The sequence below is a fragment of the Mauremys reevesii genome, linkage group 9 (assembly GCF_016161935.1).
Source record: "Mauremys reevesii isolate NIE-2019 linkage group 9, ASM1616193v1, whole genome shotgun sequence".
Lineage (NCBI taxonomy): Eukaryota > Metazoa > Chordata > Testudines > Geoemydidae > Mauremys > Mauremys reevesii.
Window position 1 is genome coordinate 9503683 of NC_052631.1, and position 16851 is coordinate 9520533.

The window sequence follows — 16851 nt, forward strand, 5'->3', positions numbered from 1 at the left end:
TACAGCACAGATAATCCCAATACAAGCGTTACCCACTGGTGATGGGAGTTGCAGGTCCCTCTCAGTGCCCATCCACAGAGGATACGAGTTGTTAGTGACCCCAACTACAGAGCCTTGGCTCTTTAGTTACAGCTGAAGAAGCTCCCACTTTTAGCTCTGGTGATGTGTCAGACAAGACGCTGGCCGTCACACAAGCATTTCCCATACACCAACGTGGCTCAACTCTGACCACCGAGAGGGTCTTCAGGCTGGTTCCATTCTTTGGCTTCTTTGCTTAAACTACTAACATGTTGGTGGTTGTTACAGTCATGATTTTGTGATCTGGACACTTGCCCCATAGGAATTGGTCTGAGAGCTTTAGCTGAACTCCTGTATTTGAATATTTCATGCAGGCTGCCAAATAGCTGTTAGTAATGAATAAGGCTGTGAGTTTGTCACGGCGGACACGGATTCCATGCCTTTCTGCTTGCATCCGAAGAAGTGGGTATTCACCCACGAAAGCTCATGCTGCAAAACATCTGTTAGTCTATAAGGTGCCACAGGATTCTTTGCTGCTTCTACAGAACCAGACTAACACGGCTACCCCTCTGATACATGCCTTTCTGTGACCTCCGTGACTTCTGCAGTGGCCAGCTGCACCAGCCACTGTTGGGGCAGTCTCGCGCCACCATGCCCACCCCCTCAGCAGCAGCAGGAGTTTGGGTGTAGGAGGGGGCTCAGGGCTATGGGTTCAGGCACAGGAGGGAGTGAGGGCTCTGGCCGGCACTTACCTTGAGGGGCTCCCTGCCCCAGAAGCGGCAACATCCCCCTTGCTCAACTCCTAGGCGCAGGCGTGGCCAGGCAGCTCTATATGCTGCCTTCGCCAGCAGGCACCACCCCCACAGCTCTCATTGGCCGTGGTTCCTGGCCAATGGGAGCTGCAGAACTGGCGCTCAGGGCGGAGGCAGCATGCAGAGCTGCCTGGCCATGCCTCCACCTAGGAACTGAGGGAGAGGAATATCACCGCCTGCAGGGAGGTGTGGAGCCAGGTAAGGAGCCTGTCAGCCCCACCAACTGCCCCCTCCTGCCCCAGCACCAGCGGGTGTCCCAGGCCATGTGCTGCTGTCCGTCCCCCACCAGCAACCGCTGCGCCCCCAGGCCAGTGCCCTCAGACTTCCCCCCCCCCCACCAGCACCTGTGGCACCCTTGGGCCGTGCATCGCCCCCCCCACCCCCCCAGATTTAGTCAGGAGTATATAGTACAAGTCATGGGCAGGTCATGGGCCATGAATTTTTGTTTACTGCCCGTGCCCTGTCCATGACTTTTGCTAAAAATACCCGTGACTAAAACATAGCCTTAGTAATGAGTAAAAGGTGTGCTTGTAATAATGGTCAGTAATTGAGTGTAGGTCTTTCTTGTCTCATTTAAAGGTCACATGAGCCTGCTTAGTATCACAGAAAAGAATATCAGGAATACTTTAGTAACCCATATCTTTGAGGCAAACCACTAAACACAATACAGCAGTAGGTAATACAGTTGGGAAAAACACATGAATTTGCTTCAGCCAGACTGCTTGAATTCATTGTACCAAGTTCAAACATTGTAGGTTTGCGTTTATCTGACTCAGACTTGGAGATATCACCACAGTGTGGTGATGTAACATCACGTTGTGACAATGATTCACACCACAATCTCTATGCATTCTAACACCACCACAGAAGACTGCATGCCCTGGAAGCCCATCTCTGGGGGGGTGAGTGGGAGTAAGAGGAAAGACTGCCTGGAAAAGTGACTGGCCTTGAGAAAGGAGAGAAATTATCATTTTTAAAAATGTTCAGCTACGACATCTGCAGTGCTCAGCTTCAATAGCTTTGCCTGCATCAACACAGCAGGATCAGGCTCCTGGGTGATATCACCAAAAGTGACTTCAGTGGGAGCATTGAACAAGAAATAGCTACAAAATCAGTTTCAGTGCAATCTATCTTAGGTATTTAGATGGCCCCATTACCACAGTACCTGAGCCCCTCATAACCTTCAATGCATTTATCCCCACAATTCCCCTGGGAGGTAGGGAAATGCAAATATCCCCATTTTACAGACAGAGAACTGAGGCAGAGAGAGGTAAGTAACTTTCCTAAAGTCACACAGAATGCCTGTGACAGAGCAGGGAATTGAACACTCCTCTCCCAACTCCCAGACTAGTGCCCTGACTGCTGGACTATGCTTCTCAGCAAAATAACTTCCTCATTATATTCCTTCTTTTTTTTTTGTTTTTGTTTTTTTCCCCTGAAAGTAACCACCATTGTTTTCTTTCATTCACAACACACTGTATCCACACACAGGACCCCCCTGAACACAAGGTATCCGAAACAAAAAAAAAGAGGTCAAGGTCATTTTAAGAAGAATTTTAAGTGCTGTTGCTAAATTCCTAAAATTTAGAAGATTTACAGCGGATGCTGAGAACACATGCAGCTCTTCCTAGCTTTGTGGAACATTCCCATGAAGAGATCCTTAGCAAATGCAGCTTTGTGTACATTTCACAGAAATCTGCCAGCATTACTGACTTTTACCAGGTCTGAGCCCTGCACTAGACAGAAGTCACAAAAGAGGGGATTAGTGTGGTTACTCTCCGGCTGGCTGTCACATACATAGCTAATTAACTTCTGATTGGATCCTGTTAAATCTGTTTCCTTTAGAATATTATCCATCCTTCCCACACACAAAAAAAATATCTAGCACATGTTTAGAAAAAATAAAACATTTGTAGATACGGACCTGAACAAGAGTCATTTTACGATCTGCGACAACAATGCATTCCCTCCTTACCTCCTTTTACAAGTAATTTGGTTTCTTCCTTGAAATGGTCACAGCCACCACATTTAAACATGACCTGAAAATGTAAATTTAATATATAAGTTCTCTGCTGAGATTTTTTTTTTTAAAGAGTAGAATTTCTCAGTACACATGCTGGTACGTAACCTAATTCTCAGCTCAGTTCCACTGGGGTAAATATGGAGTAACTCTACAGAAGTTAATGAAGTGACACACAGATGTTGAACAGGTGTAAGAAAGATCAGAATCAGCTCCACGATAGTTATATACTGGGGGCCTGAGACTCTGCTGCCTTGCACCTTGTGAAATCCTTTACACCAGTGCTAAGAGGATAGAAAATGGTACTAATTTCCCACCCACTTTGCATTGGTGTAAAGAATTACACAGGGTGCAAGGCAGCAGAGACTCAGGCCCATATATTTTCATTCACATCAGCAGTTTATACTGTATCAGATAAATGTCAGCCTTAAGAATTCTCAGTTAGGAGAGTAATTGAAAGCTAAGACCTTCTTTCCATATATATAGCAACAATAATATCCACTCACTCTCTTGTACTATATTGTATATTCTTCCTTGTACTATATTGGTCAATAGATGGCTTGTTTCAATGGATGTAAATCTTGCATCATATATTCATAGATTTCAGGGCCAGAAAGGATCATTGCCATTGTCTAATCTGGCTTCCTGTACAACACAGGCCACAGAATTTCCCCAAAATAATTCCTAGAGCAGATCTTTTTTAAAAAATCCAATCTTCATCTGAAAATTGGCAGAGATAGAGAATCCACCACAAATATTAGTAAATTGTTCCAATGGTTAATTATTCTCACTGTTAAAAATATATTCCTAGTCTGAATTTGTCTAGCTTCCACCCCCCGCCTTTGATCATGTTATACCTTTCTCTACCAGTTAAAGAGCCCACTATTAAATATTCGTTCCCCATGTAAATACTTCTAGACTGTACTCACGTCAACACTTAACCTTTTCTCTGTTACGCTAAATAGATTGAGTTTTTTGAGTCTATTCCTATAAGGCATGTTTTCCAATCCTTTAATCATTTGTGTGGCTCTTCTCTGAGCTCTCTCCAATTTATCAACATACTTCTTGAATTGTGGGCCTCAGAACTGGACAAAGTATTCCAGCAGTGGATGCACCTGTGCCAAATACAGAGGTAAGATGGCCTCGCCACTTCTCTCCAGAGTCCCATGTTTATGCCTCCCTGGATCACATTAGCACTTTTGGCCACAGAGTCTCACAGGGAGCTCATGTTCAGCTGGTTATCCACCACAGCCCCCAAATCTTTTTCAGAGTCACGGCTTGCCAGAATAGAGCCCCCCTTCCTGTAAGTATAGTCTACATTCTTCGTTCCTAGACCTATACATTTACATTTAGCCATATTAAAATGCATATTAAAATGCATCCAGGGCTGGAGCACCCATAGGGAAAAATTAGTGGGTGCTCAGCACCCACTGGCAGCCAAGCTCCCCCAGTCCTCACCCCCTTACCTTCTCCTCCCCCCCGAGTGGGTCGCATCCCTGCTCCTCCCCCTCCCTCCCAGCGCTTCCCGCCCCCGCCCCCCGCCGCCTAACAGCTGTTTGGCAGTGCCTAGAACTTTCGGGGAGGGAGGGGGAGGAGCGGAAATGCTGCACACTTAGGGGAGGAGGCAGAGAAGAGGCAGGGCAGGGGCGGGGACTTGGGGTAAGGGGGCGGAATGGGGGCAGGCTGGGGTGGGAAAAGGCAGGGTGGGGACAGGACTTTGGGGAAGGAATGGAATGGGGGTGGGGCAAGGGCAGTGCAGGAGCAGGAAGAGGCGGTGCAGGGGTGGGAGGCTGTCGAGCACCAACAGGGCAGAAGGGAAGTTGGCACTTATGCTGTCCTCTTCCTTTATCTACCACTCTCCCTATTTTTGTGTCAGATGCCAACCAAAGCAGTGATTATTTTTAGTTCCAGGTCATTGAAAAAAAAAATTGTTATAGTGTAGGGCTAAGAACCAATCCTTGCAGGACTCCACTCGAAATACACCACTCAGTGATGATTCCCCACTTATAATTACATTTTGAGACCAGTTTTTAATCCATATAATCTGATATTGATCTAGTCTTTTTAATCAAACGGTCCTGAATTCCAAGTCACATGCCTTACACAAGTCTAAGTATATTACATCAACTCTATTACCTTTATCAACCAAACTTGGAATTGCATTTAAAAAAAAAAAAGACACCAAGTTATTTTGACAGGATCTATTTTCCAAAAACTCATGTTGATTTACATTAATTACATTACCCTCCTTAAAATCTTTATTAATCGAGTCCTGTATCAGTTGATCTATTATCTTCTTCAGGAGTGATGTCAAGCTGACAAGTCTATAAATTACCCAGAGCATTCCATTTTTTTTTAAATTGGCACAACTTTAGCTTTCTTCCAGGCTTCTGGAACTTCCCTAGTGTTGCAGGACTTGTTGAAAAAAATCAATATTAGTGACCCAGTAAGCTCCTCCGCCAGCTCTTTTAAAACTTGAGTGTAAGTCATCTGGACTTCTTGCTTTAAAAATGTCTAATTTTAGTAGCTCCTGTTTAACATCCTCCAGGGATACCAATGGAATGAAAAGAGCATTATCACTATATGATGAGACAATATCATCTGGCTTTCCTCAAATACTGAACAAAAATATTTATTGAACACTTTTGCCTTTTCTACTTTCTTAGTGATAATTCTATCATTTCCATCTTAAAAAAAATCTAGTAATGGACCAATACCATTGTCAGGATTCTTTTTGTTCCTAATATATTTTTTAAACTCCTTATTGTCCTTAACTCTGCTGGCCATAGACTTCTCCTTGTGTTACTTTGCTTCTCTTACCAATTTTCTACAATTCTTAACTTCTGATTTATGATTTAGTATCAAATTCCCCTTTCTTCCACTTGTTGTATATATGTATTTTTTATTTTTATAGCTCCTTTCTCTTCCCCTCTAACCCATGTCGACCTTCTTCCTCGGTGGTGGGCTTGTGGCTTTTTGGGCCTCTAGTAAAGTGTTCTGAAATTATTCTCAATTATCTGATTAAAATCTTCCTCCCAGTTAATTTGGCTCATAGTTGTTTTCAGCTTTGTGAAACTGGCCCTATTACAGCACCAAATATACTTCTGGTCTGGATTTTAGTCTGTTTACACATTATAAATGTGATCAAGTCATGATCACTTGTACCTAAGTTACCATTAATTTTTCATTCTGTGATCAATACCTCTTTCTCTCTTAGGCAGAGGTCTAAAAGAATTCGTCCCTTTTGGCCACAACACTTTTTGCCTTAGGAAATTTTTATGTCTAATGTTTAGAAATCCTAAGACTGTTTTAGTATTGGCAGCATGAGACCTCCAGCATGTCACTCAAATTGAAGTCCCCCCATGATCACTCAGATTTTTCCCCCCACATTATAAATAGATGTGCAAGGAAGCCATCATCCTGTTCCCCAGCATGATTTGCTGATCTGTAGCAGACACCAGCTAATATCCCATCTTGTGCATTATCTGTTAAGACATTGATCCATAAGCATTCAAGACGCTGCACATAATTGGATGGCACTTTGGCTGTAGCGCAGTTAGTCTAAACATGTTTAAAACAACAAGATGTAGAGCTAATCTTTTAAAATGTAATGCAAGTCGTTAGAGCAAGTTGTAAAAAGGAAGCAACTTCAACTAGATCTACAACTCATTCAGTTTCTCTCTTTGAAAGATTATATGACTTTATTTTCCAACTGCTAAGAGAAACCAGCAACACTCATCAATTTGTGTCTGATCTTCCGAAGTCCTCACCACCTGCGGTGAAGTGCTGTGCATCCTCAATCTCTATTGAAGTGGTCAAGAGATGGATGGAGTATGGTTATAGCCCCATTTACACCTTGATGACTCTACTTGACTAATTAGGTAGAGGAAAGGTTAAAAGGAGTCTGAGTCACAGCTGACAGTGCAACTTGTTTTAAATGTAGCAAATAAAACTTATTGAAGTCTCATTTCTGTGTATGTTAATACAAAATAAGGTACTACATAAAAATGCTTTACATGCTAACAAATTCAAGGCTACAGTTCAGTTGCATGGAGAAGCTGTTCTAAGAATGCCCTTCTCATGGATTAGGGTTCCCTAATTCTCCAAGGATTCCCTGAATCTGCTTTTATAGATTGAGATGCGCCAACCCCTGCCTCCTACGTGCTTCCCAAACCCCTCCCCTTCCTGCAGAGGCAATTTTCCAAGGCAAGACGACCCTAGGAGTTTATGGATCTATCTTGTTTGCTTCTAATGCACTCATCACCCCTAAGGTTGGTACTTCAGCAGACAGGTATGTTTTGACCCATAATAATGAAGCCAGCAATGAGAGACTTGGCTTTGTTTGATTTTTTATTTCTTCTATGTGGGCTATGTAGTTATAGCCTACACTAAAGACCCAAAACCCCATACCCTATAATGAAAAAAAGAAGCTTGCCAAAGAGGAAACTATCCCTTTAAAGAACAGGAACAACCATTGCTTAGTGGTAGAGGTTTTTTTCCCCCTTCATTCCCGCCCCCCACTCCCTGCCCCCATTATTTTAAAGTCGTTCCCTATACAAACAGGAACGTTCACTGATCATCACCGGTCTCTCTCTTCTTTTGATGTACATTAAGAAAATTAAAAGGAATATTCTTAGAAAGACATCTGTGCCTGGGGTGACTCACATTTGATCAATCCTTATGAACTGTGCTTTTCAGGGGATGTGCAATTATTTGCTCAGTTAGGCTTAAACTTTTTATTTATCTAATCGCCCCCCTGCAATGCTTTGATCTAAGCTTCCAAAACCTATTTTCCAACCACTTTAGCTACATATTTTAAGTCTTATGGTCTAATCAACTTCAGCCTGTAAAACACGCAATGTCTGCTTAATGCATCCTATTAGGAAATCAGGCTGCCTCGTGGATTTTTTAGATCTCTTATTTTTCAACCCTGTGAGCCATTTGGAAGTGTCATTAATGTCATTATTCCAAGGGAGAAGGAAAGAGCTGGCAGCAGAGTGAGCCCTCTACACTGCTGTCAGCCTTGCCCTCCTAACATTTGCAGAGTGACTCAGAGGTGAATCACAGGTTTCTGCAGGTGTACGCTGGGGAGGGCTGGATGATTTCCATGTCACAGTGGTTGCAAATGTTTACTTCATTAGTTCATGGGGTTACTCAGCAGTTCTAGCAAACTCAATTTCTCGGTCTTACTGTATGGTAGCTAAAAAAAAAAAAAAAAAAACCCCACAACAATAATTCAGGAGTACACCGCAGCTTTGAAATTAAAAAAAAAACCAGCTGTCATTTTGTAATTAGAAAATGTCATGTTCATTTGAGCACTGTTGGAAGGAGAATGGATTTGTGTGTGTGGTCACTATGTTTCAGAATACACTCACACACATGGTGAAATATACCAGATTAATAACCAATATGTCCTTTATCTAAGGGGGATTGGACTCTGGGATTTAAGGATTTTCTACCCATTAAAATTATCATGTTTGTAATATGTCTTTGAGGCTGAAGTTTCTAGTTAGGACTCTATTTCAAAGGATTCCTTGCAATCTTGAAGTGAAGATGTGCCAGAACCTTCAAGTACTGTAATAAATCCATGACCATCTAGAACTTCACACAGTGGTCACTTGGAACTTCATGGCATTAACAGGGACAGAGCTTAGATCATCCTGTTACATAAATTCAGAATCCTATGACTTGAGCTAAAGAAGACCCAATCTGCTCTGACTCTGACCAGTAGAGGGGCTAAAACACGTCCTTATACAATTCTGGGTCCATCCAACAGAAAGCAATAGTGTGTACATCTATGTGTGTACACACACACACAGTGTAGCTCTCTTTCTGCTCCTGATGGAGACTAGATAAAAGGGCCATTTTCAAGACAGCCACGCTATGTATTAATTGTTCATGACAGTACCGGTTGCCATCACATTTATTAATAGCCAGGTTGTCAGAGGAAAATAATAGTGTTGTGAGCTATACTGATTAAGATTAGGTTAATTTTAGCTCTCTCAGAAGAGAGGAAGTTAGTCAGGATTTTCCCTACTATTTATTATTCTGAACATTTAAGAAACCATTGCTCCATGGTTTTTACAGTCCCCTGAGGGAGTTCAGGCTCCCAAAGAAGTTAGAAAGCCCCAGGCCCAACTTGCAAGGATGGACCACATGCTTGTATGTGGTTACAGTTCAGTCTCCACAACCCGTTTCATCTTGGGTCATTGGACAGAGACTGCCAACAACAGTACCATTTAGTGCCTCTTGATGTCATGACTTCTTTGAGAATACTCGTGGGTGAACCTCATCTGGTTGGTTTTGGATAAACACCCAGAAGTTTGGATTCTTCTCTACCTTCTCTTGGGCCCTGCAAAACTGGGCTGGAAAAGATCACAAAAAACAGGCTGTGGCGTGAGATTTCCAGTACTTCCCACTTCTGATTATGATGAAAATCCTACAAAAATTGCAGCATGCATAATAAAGTGGTGGAGAAAATACGTTATCCAAAAAACTTACTTTGACCTCAGACCTGGTTTGGTTTGAGTTTGGGGCAAAGTATCAGCTTTGATTTTATCTAAACGGGTTCACACATCCACATACACAATGTGGAGAACTCCCCGTAAGAGCTGGAATGAGGCCACAAATTCATCTCATAAAGGTCACTGAACAGCTAACCTATGTCTATGACTCATACCTCTATCCTGAAGTAGGCTGGATATAAATTAATGTAGCTCACAGAACTGATGGGAGATCTCTCTTTCCAAGCCCCTGTGCTATGCACTTCCTCCCTAGGAGCAGGCCTAAGGGCACACAGCTTGTACCTCTCTACTTTGTGATGATTTAACTATACCTAGTTGTGTTTCTGAATTAACATGGGCCCTATGTAACCGTTTCTTCTGTGTGGGTTTGGCACTGCCAGAGCCTGTGCGTTCATGAGCAGAAAGCTATCCTCACTGAGGGGAGGCATGACGTTTGAAAAAAGGTAAAGCACCTTTTAGACAGCTATAAGCATAGCAGGAATAGCACATAGGGATTTTCAGGATGGAAAGTGACCTGATCTGCCTTCTTCCAACTCAGGGTTCAATTGTGCCTTTACGGTGGGAGCTCTCAAGCTGCCCATACATTACTCCTCCAAGTAGTGCAATGGATTCTCCCATCCATGACTGGCTAATTTGACTGCAGCTGCAGAAGGGGCGTGGCCACGGCCCCACTTTCTTTCTGTATCTCCTTTGATCACCCTTTTGGGGTAGCTAGTGCAGGGCAGCACAAGGACTGCAAGTGTGCTGGCCTCATTACCTTCTATTTCCCTAAACGGCATTCCATAAGCCACTTATCTACCCATTTCCCTAGTCTATTCAAGCCATTTTGAATTTTCCAGTCCTTTGACCTTGTATTAACTCGTTCCCCACGGGATTTTGTCATCACCAAATGTTATCACTCTACTTCATGTTTATATGTTAATAACCTTAAAGTAGAAAGTGAACAGAATCAGGCCTCCCAGTATTGCTCCTTGACCTATGCCACACTGTAAATCATCTCCAGATGGCATGAACTTCCAACTGTTTCTGCTTACACATACTCTGTATCTCAGATGTAAAACGTAGTTCTTCCTACACTCAAGCAACTGTCCGTCCTCGTCTCCTTCATTATTACCTGAGTAGATTACTCTTTTGCGAGGTTACCATTTCAAAAGAGTTTCTAAGTTATGGAGCCAGATTCTGATCTGAGACTACTGTATATTTACATTGATGTAATTCCCGCCCCGCCGCCTGCTAAATACCAGCAATGGTAACAGAGTCAATTTAGCTCCTCCTTATAATTTGAATGGTTTGGTCTTTCTTGCACCTGATGGAACAAAAACAAAGTAAGGACATCACCCCGATATTCTCTCTCAACCAATTAATCCCGTTAAAAATCAATGGGACTGCTTGCATGAGTGACCACTTGTCTTCACTATGGGGAGATCAACACTGCTGCCATCGATGCAGCAGGGGTTGATTTAGCAGGTTTAGTGAAGACCTGCTAAATGGATGGCAGAGTGGTCTCCGGGACGACCCTGGTACTCCAGCTCCCCGAGAAGAGTAAGGGAAGTTGACTGGAGAGCATCTCCCATCAATGCAGCACAGTGAAGACACCAGGGTAAGTCGACCTAAGCTACGTCGACTCCAGCTACGGTATTCACGTAGCTGGAGTAGCATAACTTAGGTTGACTTATCGCAGTAGGGAAGACAAACGCTTAGTAAGAACAACTTGTATAAATAAGAGTTGCCCCTGAAGATTACAAGAGTAAAAGGCCAGATAAGCAAAGCAGTTTAGAGGGGCTATTTCAGATAAGGAGGTAAAGAAATAGAAAAGTAAAAATACTGGATAAAGCTCTGAACTCATCCACCTCTGGTCACAACTAACTCCAGACTCACAGGAGAAAAATGGCATCAGCAGACTACGAAAGTTGAAAGCATTCTGTTTTATCCCAGATTTCCTCCCCACTGTTAGACGTTTTTCATTTTGTATCACAGTTTGTACAACCAACTCATATGCCAACAGAGATGTCTCCAGCAGCCACCCAACAGGAGAACAGAGCTCTGGCCAAGCTAGGCAATGCCAACCAGCACTGAGTGTACACTACTGTTGATGGTTTATTTACCAGGAGTAGCACTTCCAGCACTTTTTTTTTTTACAGCTAAGTTATAAAGACCTGAAAATAAGGGTGTTGGGGCAGTTCATGGAAAAATGGAGTTGCTTAAAACATACCACTTGGAGAACATTGTACAACTCACTGCCCCCAGGGTGCCCCTTAGTGGCGCCATGTGGCATTGCAGCCACTCTGCCTCAGCTTCCCCACCGCACTCAGTGGTAGATATGACTTGGCCCTCCAGCTAAGCCATTTTAGAGAGTTCAGTCCCTTTGGGATAATGGAGTCCTTCCGACAAAGTCCAACGAGCTCAGGATCCAGCCCCGCTTTCTTGCGGGGGGGGGCCTCAGCTGCAACAGCCTCACTCAGCGTCTACCAACAGGTGCCTGGGCTCTGGTCAGCCCAATAATCTAGGAGGGAGTAGAAACTGGTCTCCACAACCATACTATGGCTGGCCTTTACTTAGGGACCCATGGGGAGGTGGGAATTGGCTTCTTGCTCAGCTCTCTCCACTTTGCATATCTGTCTACATAGGGGCAGGCACGCTGCCTCCCTTAACTCCCCATCATGCAGTGCAGTGGGTGCCCATTGCTGCACCCTGTCATGAAATGCAGCCTGCTCCCCCCTCTGTAGGTGGTTGCCCAGGGGAAAAGGGTGAACGGCCCCACTTTCTCCCCTACTCCTTTGGGGTACACCACAAATTTTAGGAAGATTAGGGATAGAGCAGTATCTGGACTCCTACAAGGACACAGATTGAAAATCTGCCTGGACATTATTATTTGTATTGCAGCAGTGCCTAGCAGCCCCAGTTATGGGCCAGCACCCTACGGTGCTGGCTTTTGTACAAACAGAACAAAAAGAAATGTCCTTCCCCATCTTCTTGTTCTGTGTTTGTACGGTGTCTAGCACATTAGTCAGGCTTTGCAAAGGGGTCTCAGGTCCACTGTCAAGCTAATGAGGTGCCCTCTGTAAGGTGTGGGTCGTGTCTAGCTTATCCGTCACTTCTGTTTCAGACAACAGAACAGCATCCCCAGGGAATGACTGGATAAGTGTCCACTTTCAGTCAAGAGCAACTTTTAAAAATGTGTTTCAAAGTATATATTTTCGAAGTTTGATTAAAAATGTGTTAATCAAGATAAGATCGTTAAATCGGTGCCGAGCAGAGATCTCGGCAACTCTTAAATGCAGACAAGGGAAAAAAACACGTTAGAAGGTAATCAAAGCATGAAGCTGATAGGATCAGGACAGTAACAGTGCTGCATGTCACACAGCATATTAACAACACGCTTTGAGATTTGTTTTCCTTAAAAAGCCATTAGCATATGTCATATTTATTAAAGTAAACGATAAAAACCTCATGGAAATCGGCATAAGTGATTATGAATCCATTTCTGCAATGAGTGTACTGCCTCCAGGGCAAATGAGCACTAAGGCTTAATAAAACTATAAATATCTTGTTTTTCTATGGGCTAATTAAAAATTATGTAGGTGTGCTTGGCATTTAACTTGGGGGAGTCATTTCATTTTTTTTCTCCCCTGCTAACAATTCCTTTTGGCAGCTTTTCACTTTATTTCATCACAGATCTTTGCCAAAACTTGAATCTACTCCTGTCAGATTAAACTACCCCCATAAAATAAACTGGCATTTCTTCTACAGAGGCTGATTGAAAGGATAAGCTTGAATGACACCCTTCTTAAATGGCTGGGTCTTCTCACAGGGCTTGGATTGGGAAATCAAGACTAACATTTTTGCAAGAGCTTTCATTAGCCATTAATCAGGGTTTAAACTCAGTTATTTGAACAGTGCAAGAGATTATGTGACCTGAATCTCCACTGTCTTGCAACATGCATCATCATTTACCCCGTGCAGAACAGGTGAAAAATGCAACTGCTTTGGCAGTTGGGAATCAGACCCCCATATTTACATTTTTTCCCCTTGATTTCTGACTTTATTCATTAATCAGCCTGTGTTGCACAAACTGATGAATTATTACTGCAATAATGCATAGAAGGTAATTAAAGCATGAAATAGAGTAGTTCCAACCATTTAACTATTAGTGTTTAATTAGCACACGCAACTTTTGAGCCTTATTTGTGAATCAAGTAACTAAGTATAGGGAGTTTGGAAAAACAAACAAAACAAAAACCTATCTATTATTGTAATGGCAAAAGGTGCTAATGGCTTGTGCATTTGGGGCTAATAATATGTAAGCGCCCAAGATGAAACTCCCCACTGAAAGAGTTAAAGGGATTGTCTACACACAAAAGTTGCACTGCTTTAATTATATTGGTATAGTTAAAATGATACAATCTTCCCCCTCTCGCCCCAGTATGGACACAATTATACTGCTATAAAGGTGCTTATTCCAGTATAACTTATTCCAATACAGGAAGGAAACTAAGCGCTTGTCTACACTACCTGCCGGATCAGTGGGCAGCAATCGATCCAGCGAGGGTCGATTTATCTAGTCTAATATAGAGCTCTCCCGTCGACTCCGGTACTCCACCAGAATGAAGAGCGCGAGCGGAGTCGACGGGAGAGCGTCAGCTGTCGACTTGACGCAGTGAGGACACCGTGGTAAGTAGATCTAAGTACGTCGACTTCAGCTACGCTATTCACGTAGCTGAAGTTGTGTATCTTAGATCGACCCCGCGCAGTAGTGTAGACAAGCAATGTTTGGATCTGGAACTTGAATAGACTTAGGTTTCAGGTTTAAGACATAGGCAGTTGGATATGAAGCCAGATGAGAACTAGGGCTGAGTTGCAAGTTTGCATTCAATGGCACCAAAATCTCATGGAACTGTTCTTGTTAGATTTCTGTTCAGAATTGCAGGATTTTTTTCAGGATCAGCAAGCTCCTGAGATCTCTTGGACATACCGTACCAAAAATCTTGCACTAAGGGCTGTTCTTGCCACCCTCAGACACAAAATTTAGCTCCAAATATTGCAACGAAGATGAAGTTATGGCAAAAGATAAGAACTACAGTTTTAACTCTTGAAAATAATTTTCTTGAAACAAGTTTAAAATGCAGTGACTGCTTTTTTTTTTTTAAAGGATGTACAATTGACTAACCGCAATTATTGTGCAATGGTAGATTTCATCCACAACCTGATATCAGCAAGGCACTTCAACACTTCCAGTAATATTGACCATTATTGATTTTGCAAAGAAAATGAATGCTGTAAGAATAAACCAAAGTGAACTGAAAGTAACTACTGTTCTATTCTATACAGGTTCTTGTACCACCCTGATCACTGGAGTATCTGAATTCCTTAGTGCATTAAGAGACGTGACTCACAGCCGTCACGTGTGGTTTATTTTCTCATCTTCTCCCAAACTGCTATTATGGACCAGATCTTCATCTGCTCTAAAGTCAACGGAGCAATTAACATTTGCACCAGCTCAGGATCTGGCTCCGTGTGTTTAAAATTAAGCATCCCAACACCCCACTAATGTGCCTCTGCAGTGGCTGAACCACAAGTTGATTGAAAACGTCAACATTTTAAAAAAAATGTCTGATTTAAGAATTCATCTTAATTCCCTCAATCATACTTCCATATGGAAAAAAAATGGAATGGTCTTACAGCCTTTACATTTATCCTGTATTAAAATCAACAGGTTACTGTTTATAGTCACATCCTCTTAAAAACAGTCAGTATTTCCAATAGTGATACCCAGACTAAAAGTTTCTGTACCTCAAGTTGCACAAATACATCACTAATTGGTCAGCTTTTAAATTGTCTCTGCTTTTGAGAAAGGAATATTGAAAGAGCCAGAAATATGACATATGATCAGGACTGAAGGTATTTTTTTCATAATTGGATTAATTAGCATTATCACAAAAACTGAAGGAACAAAGCTACCAGTATGTGGAGCATTAATCATATCGCCAGTAATTAGTGTCAGAAAATAGAAATACAAGACAAAACAAGGAAGCAAGCAATAATTCTAAAACGCAACCATGGTTTATAGGAAACACTGTCTAAGAAACAGACTCAGAAGTCACACAATTACATTTATTAAAACAGCTAAAGGGAGGAGTATGATTGTCTAGGTCAGTTCAGCAGAGCATGGATGAAAAGGAAATACCCAAAACTTCTGAACAAAAATGGGAAGCACTGTCGAAACCTGGCTTATCCAAAGGTGCCACGACAGGCCAGGTGTAGCATCATCAGTGCGCAATGTATAAAGAAGTACATTGTGTTCACATGTGGATGAGGGCTATTGTTATAACTCATCTAATACGTTGCTCCTTGATGGCTCATGGTGAATGACACACGATCAAACAACAGCATACAATGCCAGGCATGAAACAAGACCGCATCCAGGGATTGACACTTGGCAATCAGTGACACAAATGAAAATGGAAGCTTCTCACATAATGGACCACCTATGCTCAGCAGCCAAAGTTTGTGCATCTTAATGTCATCAGCTTGCAAGTTCTAGTTTAACACAGAATTGGAGGACCTCACTGGCCATTTATGCAATCATCACATACACCACCAAACACTGGGACGGTTCCCATATTTGGAATATGAACAATGAACATGCACGATTATGTGTATGACAACTACTGAGCATAGCAAAGCAAGCACATGCGAGAGATGCCAAGAAGATATCGAGGTTGTCATCATAGAATCATACGACCAGACATTTCCAGAATCTCTATTATGCAATGAGTAAACAACATGTAGGTAGTGAAATATGCATCAGGCATCACTGGCCCCTGAGCACAAGCCTCCAACACATCCCCATCCACAATCCATCCCGGTTAATGATGCTAACCCATACCCTGGGCAAATACTTAACACATACCTGGACGGTATTTTGCTGTCATTTGTATCTCTGATATCAGTATGGTTCCTGATGCAGAGGCTAAGTTGGCATGAAGGTTTCAAGTTGATAGGTGTGTCACGGCAGTTGGTAGAGGTGGCTCTTATAAAAATCTCGGAACCTTCACAAACCTGCAATGAAATTATTTTATTCTTAACAATTAGCTAACACCTTTGTAGTACTAACTACAATTTCTCACTTAGTTCCTTATTTTGACATGCATATTTTCATATCTAGTCAGGAAGTTTCCTAGTTTGAATTGTGTATTACATCTTAAGGAGAAGGCAATAATTAGCAATCAAAAGTAGGGGAGTTACAGTTCTTTTTAATTCTCTGAATCCTTTCTAAACTTCTCCATGGAGTACAGGCATTATGGGGATTCTGTTACAGATGATTTTTAACTACAGCTGGTCAAACTATAGTAAAATGTCTGAATTTGAATTGTGACTAAATTACCTGAATCTTTTAGCCAGTTTTTCTGTTCTCAAACACTTCACGGACTGGATGAAGGAATGCTATTCATAGTTTGGGTAAACAATTTTCAGCCCA

The 16851-nt window shown here is 42.4% G+C and overlaps 1 long non-coding RNA gene across 1 annotated transcript; it reads right to left on the reverse strand.

Annotated features, from left to right (window-relative positions):
* Window positions 1-393: 393 nt before the first annotated feature.
* LOC120371423 lies at window positions 394-16428 on the reverse strand. Its single transcript, XR_005584338.1, has 3 exons — window positions 16285-16428; window positions 2806-2869; window positions 394-507 (listed from the first exon to the last, which is right to left on the reverse strand). It is a non-coding gene; the product is annotated as an uncharacterized LOC120371423 (long non-coding RNA).
* Between the last annotated feature and the right edge of the window lie 423 nt (window positions 16429-16851).